The sequence below is a fragment of the Gekko japonicus genome, unplaced genomic scaffold (assembly GCF_001447785.1).
Source record: "Gekko japonicus isolate JY-2015 unplaced genomic scaffold, Gekko_japonicus_V1.1 scaffold492, whole genome shotgun sequence".
NCBI lineage: Eukaryota > Metazoa > Chordata > Lepidosauria > Squamata > Gekkonidae > Gekko > Gekko japonicus.
Genome location: NW_015168060.1, coordinates 357,419 through 366,171, shown reverse-complemented (window position 1 = coordinate 366,171; position 8,753 = coordinate 357,419).

Here is an 8,753-nt window from a genome sequence, read left to right as displayed (position 1 = left end):
CTGGTCTGACAGACCTGGCGACCCTAAGGAGGAATGCAGTCAGTGATCCCACATCAGAAGAGAGCCTGAAGCCCAGGAGGCAGTATAAGATAAGGAGATTCAGAATTTGGGAAAGAAATTTGTGTAATCATACTTTTTAGGAGGCAGAGCAGAAGTGCTTAGCTCAATGGAAGAGGAAGGCAGAGTTTATTGAATTAAGGAGGGCAGTAGTTCCTACATAAAACAGCTGCTTTTTGGAGGGGCTGAAGGACAAGGAAAATGTGAGCATTGTAAAAGGCCTGCCTTGTCCAACAGTCTTCACATTTCCCTGCAACCTCTGTGCTCTCATCACAGCATCTGGGTGGCTTTAAACAAAGGAAAGCATTATTTTTTTAACATCCTGCCTAATAAAATTTTTTGAGAACATGAAAACCTGGATTATTTTGTGTCAAAAGTCCATCCTGCAAGGCTCCCTCACTCCAGATATACAAGGTTCAGCACAGGTGAAGAGAGCTCAGTGTACATGCTCAGAGGTACTCTGGTAATTAAAATGTTATAGTTAAATGTTTATTATTAACTTTTACATCTTATATTACTGTAGGTAAGCACTTGGTGGGGTACACAGGGCATGCAGTAGTCATTCGAGTTGTCAGCTATGGGTTGGGAAAATTTTTGGAGGGGGAGGTTTGGGGAGGGGAGGGACCTCAGCAGGATATGATGACATAAAGAGTTCATCCTCTAAAGCATTCCTTTTCTTCAGGAGAACTGAGATCTGTAGTCTGAAGACTAGCTTTAAAGCTGGGAGATCTCCAGATACCACCTGGAGGCAGGCAACTGTCACATGATTGTTTTGGTCAATGGCAAATGCAAATAAGTACCACTGTCCTTGATAGTTAGCGTGATTATAGGATATAGAAGCAGAGGAAGAGTCATCCTTATGTAAAGGTATTGCAAATATTGTGCGTGTAGTCCATTACTGTGATGTGATCAAGACCTACTTTGGATCCACATGTGGACCTTGTTGACTCATCCACAGAAGACAGTCACATCATCAGTAAACAGGAAGCTGGGGTGAGGCTCTCTAAAAGTGGTCCTACCTTGGACTGATCAATCAGACATATATAAATGATGGCATAACCTATTGGTCAGAATCTATAAAACCCCAGAAACTAGATTAAAAATAAGATAAAAGGAAGGAAAGTGGAGAGGGTAAGAATTAAAATGCAATCAATGAGACCTGAGAAGGGGCATAGGAATTGTGGTTGATCTGTGAGAACAGAATCAGGAAGAGTGTTATGAAATCTCTTCTTTGAAGGTAGGTCTAGGAAGCAGATCATTCTATTAGAATTATTGATTATCAGTTGTGTATATGTAGTTTTGTGTGGCATAAATAAAACATCGGCATGCCAACCTCTGGATGGGACCTGGGGATCCCCTGGAATTACATCTCATTTCCAGACTACAGAGATCAGTTCCCCTGAGAAAATGGATGGTTACAGGGGTGGAGTCTATGCCATTGTACCCCATTGAGGTCCTTGTCCTCCCCAGGCTCCCTCCCCAAATCTCCAGGAGTTTCCCAGCCTGGATCTGACAACCCTACCCCCATCCCCTGCCGGTGGCCATAGTGGTCCTGGCAATCCTAATAAAACACCTCTCACTGAATTCCAAGAGAGTCCTAGTGTTTATCCCATCCATATTACAAGAGGTTCCTGTCTGCCTACCAATTAAAAATGTTGTTTCAGTTCTGTCTCTAGCACCTTCCTAATCCACACCCTCTCCATCTTATCTAGTTAAAACACTCTCTGAACCACTCTGAAGTTTCAAAAGCAGTTTGTGAAAGTTCATGGTTCACGAACCAGGCACACCATAAACTGAACCACATTTTCCCAGTTTGTGCCCATCCCTAGTTATCAGCCAGGCTTCCAGACACTGTTCTTGTCTGCTTTCCTTAACAAGGTAACACAGAGACAGGCTTCTCCACTGAAAAGGCTTCATGTTGTTCATCATGACTACTTGGAACAGGCCAACTAAGGACTTACCCAGGTTTGACAGGACCAAATTAACAAGTTGCCACCCCCAGCCTAGTGGCCATGGAGTAACATGAGAAGGTCAAGTCATTAGCTGCCCTTGGCATCTTTTTCTCCTAGATTAAAAGCATTCATTTGAATCATATCCCATCAGCAACCAGGCTGAAGATCATGGTGTCCCGGCCCACCTTATGTTAAATGCAGTGAAAGTGGTTGCAATAAAATCATTGTCTGTTTGTACCCAGCTCTGTGGAGTTCTCTCACCCAGAAAATAAAGAACAACCACCTCCTGCTACCATAGTAACATTTGATATCTACAAATTTCACAGAGCCCAGCACTATTTCTCCCTCCAAAACTATTAAACAGAAAACTAGCCAAGTAAAAATTTAACATGTTGACAGAGTCTCCTATTCAAATGACAGATGACTGTCATAGTCATCTGGATGGTAAAACATTGGCTGCATACACATGTCTATGCATATGAAGTCAGGGCATATTCCAAAAACGTAAAACAGAATGAGTCAGTTGTCTGCTCAGATTCTCTTTAGAGCATTTTTTATCTTGTGTCATCTGTTCACACAACCACGGTGTTGAGATCATGGAAGGGTATTTGCCGCATTCTCCTTCTTTCTTCAGCTTCCCTGTGGCCTCTAAGAAACTACTTCTGAAGTTCTGGGAACCCTCAAGAACATTATAGGATATAATGCAAGGGGGTGGTGCAACACTGGAATGGATGAATTAGTAGAAATCCCTCCTCTTTTCTCTCATAAAGTCTTCCATAAATGGAGTGGGAGCTTGCACAAGAGCAGGAGGGTATGAATTTCCATTAATTCTTTCTTTCTACAGTAGATCCTTGTGCCACAAAATATTTCCAAGGGTCCCTCAGCCTTCAGGAGTAGTTTGAGGAGGCACCGAGGAGGGGTGGGGAGGTTGTTTTCCTCAAGCTCTACTTCACTTATGAAAACAGAAATTATCTTTATGATAAAACTGTATCAACCTGCAAAGGGCAAACCTAGTGTCTGAAGAAACAGGATACATACACTACCTCCAGAGGGGTAGAACAAACAAACTGTTTTGAGGAAAAACAGAAGGCAATGGAAACCAAAAATAGAAAATCAAAGGCAAATTGATTTCTTGCAAAGGCATGCTTAATACTTTACAGGTCAATAAATCCCTAGCATAGATTTTTAAATGCTACTGACCTATGCTCAAATTAGTTAGCAAAATTAAATGACATTTAGTAGTACATTGTTTATACTGAACTAGTCGAGCCTTCAAGATGGATGGTGGCAATAACACAACCCAAACCTCCTGCGCAGCACAATGAGGATCAGAATGGGATGCCTCAGTTCTTGGCCGAGTTTCTAAAGCAGGGAAAAAACAACTTTGTCAGCCCTTGTCTGATCTAACCTGGGGCTTCCTTTTGGGTAGTTAAAACTGCATGACTGACCACAATTTAAGAAATGCCCCAATAAGGGATTCTGTGGCCTGCAACTTGGAACTGATAGTACATTAAGTTGATTGTTAAGTGCATCAGGGTAGCCTCATTTAAAACAGGTCTGCATTCACCCTGTTCTCTTCTGTTCTGCGGAGTACCCCTTCAAAACAGTCCTGTGAGTATCCAGAAATCATTTTTAGATAAAATGGATTATTGAACAGCTTGCATTAGTGGGTCTATTTGCTCCCCCCCCCTTTTTTCTTTTCTTTTCCAGTCCATTAGGTTTCAAAACATCCTTTTATCTGCCTGGGTCATTTATTGAAATGACAATAGATCATATGGGACTAGTTGCTAAGCAACTTATCACTGGCAGAATCTACTTAGAAGCAAGAGCAATGCTCAAACTAGAGGTCAGAAAAATATATAATACAGGAAGCCAACCAGAAAATGTGTTTCAACAATAAAGATTTCTTAAGAGGGCTCCAATTGCAGTTAGAGAGGACTGCAGATTTTCCACTGAGATATTTTCAGGCAAAATGGAGAGATGCGCCTGGAATTTGGCTTCACTGGCTGCTCAGTTCAACACTGAAGCTATGCTAGGAGCTTGCAGCCAAGTGTTGGCTAGTCATTCAAGTCAATAGGGGAAGCTAACCCATCACCACACTGCCTTTGGCTCATTTTGCTGCTGTAGGTTGCCGGGCCACAATGTGGTTTGACAAAAGAAGCAGAATCCCCTCCCACCCCACCCCCTTTATTCACATGAAAACACACTGTGCTGCCTTATACTGAATAACACCATTGGTCCATCAAGGTCAGTATTGTCTATTCAGACTGGTAGTGGCTCTCCAGGGTCTCAGGTAGAAGTCTTTCACATTACCTACTATCTGGTCATGTTAACTGGAGATGTCAGGGGTTGAACCTGGGACTTTCTTTGTGCAAAGTAGACACTTTACCACTGAGCCACAGCCCTTCCTTAATCTGCCATCTTCAGTCCTCCAAAACTCATTTGCCTATCAATTTCTTCCCTGCTAATAGCCTCTACTTGTCCCTGGGTTCCTTTGGTCTAGCAAGGTCAGTATGGTCAACATTAAAGGGTCTCAGTTGGAGGTCTTTCACATCACTAATACTTGTTATTAGAGATGCCAGGGCTTGAACCTGGGACCCTCTGCATGAAAAACAGATGATCTGCCACTAAGCCATAACTTCTTTGTAGTCCACCATTCCCAGCCCTCAAAAACTCCATTGCCTATCCATTTCTTTCCTACCAATAGTCTCTTTTTTGCCTGGCTTCCACTTTTCTCCACCTGCATAACTTCATGGCGTTCTCATGTTCTTTCTTCTCAGTCTATGATGCTCCTCTCCCTATTATTACCTTGCTTCATACTTCTCAGCCCCATAGCACCAGTACTGTAAGGTCCCATTTCCAAACCAGCAAAAGCCAGCAAATAATTAACAAGGCAACAGGGTTAGGGATGGGTAGCTAATAATGGCCCCTGCCACACCGGGGGGGGGGGGGCATGGGCAAAGGGCGGCTTTTGAAAACCGCACCAAAGGAGACATACGGCGGCAGGATCACATAGATCCCCTGAGCCGCAGTGCAGTTCCTCCCTGGCACGATCAGATGCCGGGGGGAAGCCACTGAAGAAACAGCACAGCAGCCGAACTGCACATGTGTGCGCATGCACAGTTCGGCCGGGAGCCTGGATTGCTTCGGATGACGGGTGCTCCAGCGATCCCACGGTAAGTCCTCCTCTGTAGGAGGTTCTTTTTTGCAGCAGGTTTTTCCGGCTTTAGGGACGGATCGGGGACGGGTGCACGCCGCTTCCCAGATGTTGCGGTGAGATCACACCCATTTGCTGTGCCCCCAATCCGTCCCTCTCCCGGGCCAAAACCTTCCGTGTGACCGGGACCAATGTAGCAGAACAGAAGAGGTCAACAGGATCAACAGCCCGGGAGGGCAACAAGAACAAGAATGACACCAACAGCAACACCAACAACCCGGTTCAAGCTGGGAGTGTGACAGCAAGCTGGCGTTAGGGAATGTAGAGCCAGCAGAGGTTAGGATTTGACTGAAGAATATTCTAGTGCTCAGTTGCCCCATTCTTCCTGTTGCCTTGGGAGTGGGTCTGACCCTGTAAACCCTTTGTTCATAAGATCCCTCCTCCTCCAGGCAACTGGATACCCCCAGGCTGAAAGACACACATTCCTTCTTCTGGTCCAGTCTTCTGTTTGGATGTACTTTTTTGTTGTTGCTCTTAATTCCTGGGATCCTAGGAGGAACCGCAGGGGTTCCAGAATGGAACAGGTGCAGACAGGGGGCTCTGGAGGCCAGTGACAGTGGCTTTGGGGTTTTTTTTTTAATTCTAGTGTCCGTTGAGATGTTGTTTATGAATGTAGTGGCATTCTCCTCCCTGGTTTTATCTTGTGCACCATTTTGAGCATCTTCTGATAGAAGTGCCATTGATGAATAAAGAAAATGAGAGGGGGAAGGGGGGATACAAAAGAGGGGGAATTAAAAAAAAGATGCCCCTGAACTGTGGGGTTTCTAAATATCTTCTTATAAATCAGAAGTCAGACTCAAAAGTAATTTGGTACAGCTCTTCAGCTAGTTTAAAACTCAGTGCTGGGAGGATTATACACCTTTCAGATAGAGGTGTCATCCTCTGATGCTAAAGATAATGAGTACCTGACTCTCGAAATTTCATCAAGCAGTGGCTTTACCATAGGTCTCAACAGATACGTCATTATAATATGTGTCAAAATGGAAAGATAATGTCATCGAACAAGGTGATCACTGAATGGATTATATAAGAATGGTATGGCTATGTGAGACCCATGGGAAACTTTGATACGATTATCATCTAATGAGCTAAGTATTATATCTGATGGTTGCTATCATAATAAGAAATACAACAGGATGACTTCAGTAGTGGATCTGGTCAACCAGCGACTTTGTTCCATTTCTCAGTTCTTAAACTGATTGAAACTGAAAGCCATTCTTTTTTTTAACAAAATTGTCTTTTATAACTCTAGAAGAAAATGTCCTCTACAGTCACTCCAAATGTTAGTAAAATCAGTTCTTAAACTGATTGAAACTGAAAGCCATTTTTTTTAAAAAAAAATGTATTTTAAAACTCAGAAGAAAATATCCTCTACAGTCACTCCAAATGTTAGTAAAATCAGCACAAAACATTGGGAAAAAGAAAAAAGAAGAGTTGGTTGTTATGCCCCACTTTTTTCTACCTTAAGGAGTCTCAAAGCAAATTACAATCACCTTCCCTTCCTCTCCCCACAACAAGCACCTTGTGAGGTAGGTGGGGCTGAGAGCATTCTGAAACAACCATGACTGACCCAAGGTCACCCAGCAGGTTTCACATGGAGGAGTAGATAATCAAACCTGGTTCTCCAGATTAGTCCACTGCTCTTAACCACTACACTGCACTGGGAAGCACAGTTTAGCGAAGTCTTTGTTCTCTGAAATCCATCATATCCACGGCAAATTAACCATGGTGACTAAAGGAAATCTCCATATGCAGAAGCCTCTGAATACCAGTGCTAGAGGGCAATATCAAGGAAAGCCTTGGCCTCTGTGCGTTGTTTGTTGGCCCTCCAGGGCAAGTGGTTGGCCATGGCATGGAACAGGATGTTGGTCTGATCCAACAAGGCTTTTCTTCTCAACATATACGGAAAGATCTGATGTATCCACATCAATTTGATAGGAAGTATCCATTCAAGTGACATGCATATTTGTGTTACGTCCCATGCAATTTACTTTAAAGGCTTGGCTATGGAAATACATATACCCACCCAAAAGTTTTTGATGGAACAGAGCTCTTTGGAATTGTCAACACTTTGGAGAGTATGGTTACAACAACAATAATATTTAGAGTACCACTCTGAGATGCAGTAGGGGCTACACTACCCTCATTAAGTGGTGGCTGAAATGGATCCATTGTCTGCTTATGCTTCTGTAAGTCAGAACTGTGCAGAACTGATTCAGTATGCAGTGGTCAGGACAACTATGTGCCTAGAAAAAACAGACAACCAATGATGTTATAAAAATGGTGTCATAGGCACTCTGTGTCTGTTAATGGACAGCTAGCTGCTTTATGCAGCTACTGAAGTTTCTTAGATATTTTCAAGGGTAGGGGCATTAAAAACATGTTAGATTTATCCACCCTCAAGGTTACTGGTGCTCTGGGGGTGGGCAACAGTGGGAGAGCTTCTAGTGTCCTGACCCCACTGGTGGACCTGATGGCACCTGGTATTTCTGGCTACTGTGTGACAGAGTGTTGGACTGGATGGGCCATTGGCCTGATCCAAGATTAGCTTGTCTTATGTTCCTCTGTTCTTATGTACAGAAGCATCTGTGTGTACCTAGGTCCTTGTAGCATGGATCTGTGTAGCTGAGTCCGAGCCTATATACTACAGAAGCTAAAGTCTTACTTGCTGTGTCCTACATCACTCTCATGTTTCACAGATGACATAGAAAAGGGGAAGGGAACACTCATTCCACACCCTAGGACCTGCTGAAATCAGTATGCAATGCAACCATGCCACAGAGAATTAAATAGGAAAGGGGATAGGCATAGTCAACTTCCAAGTAATCACAGTGTGATGAATAATCATGAGTCCTACGCCTGAGGTGGTATTGTTCGATCAACCATGTCAGGAGTCTATGACTTCATTCTGCTGTGTGAACATGTGACCTGCCTATGAGGCCACATTGTAAGAATGGGGCCTTTCCAAGAGGAAGAGATAGTGTGTTTCACTTTTTGTTCTGTGAAGTGAGTCATCAGTCCAGTGCCACTTGATTAAGTTCCTTAAGCATTTAGCAAGGCTCTTCATAAGTTTTCTGACTCACTAGATTTTTTTTTTGGAGGTGGGGGATGTATTGTTGATGGAAGTATTATTGAGGAAGCCTTGTGCAGAATGAGTATGTGGAATATTTCCCATCACTGAAGAGAAACATACAACCACATGCAGTCACAGTAAGGTGGAAACAATGAGCACTTTGGCCAACTGTGCCAACCCTCTGTGTGCTGGACACCAGACGATGTGTGTCCAGAGTGCAAGAAGTGATGTCACCTGAAAGCTTGGTAGGTCTCTACCCGGAGCGAAGGGTCTTGGTGATGTGGCAAGATCTTGCCTCCCTCAGGACTATAATAAGTGGCTATTAGGAGCCAGAAGTGGTTGGATTAGAACATCTGGCCTCTGAGTAGGGTGAGCTTGCCCATATGTGGGGTAAAAGGGAGGAGATGATGTCTCAGCCGCCTTGTTCAAGATCATGCCCCCATGGAGGGAAAGA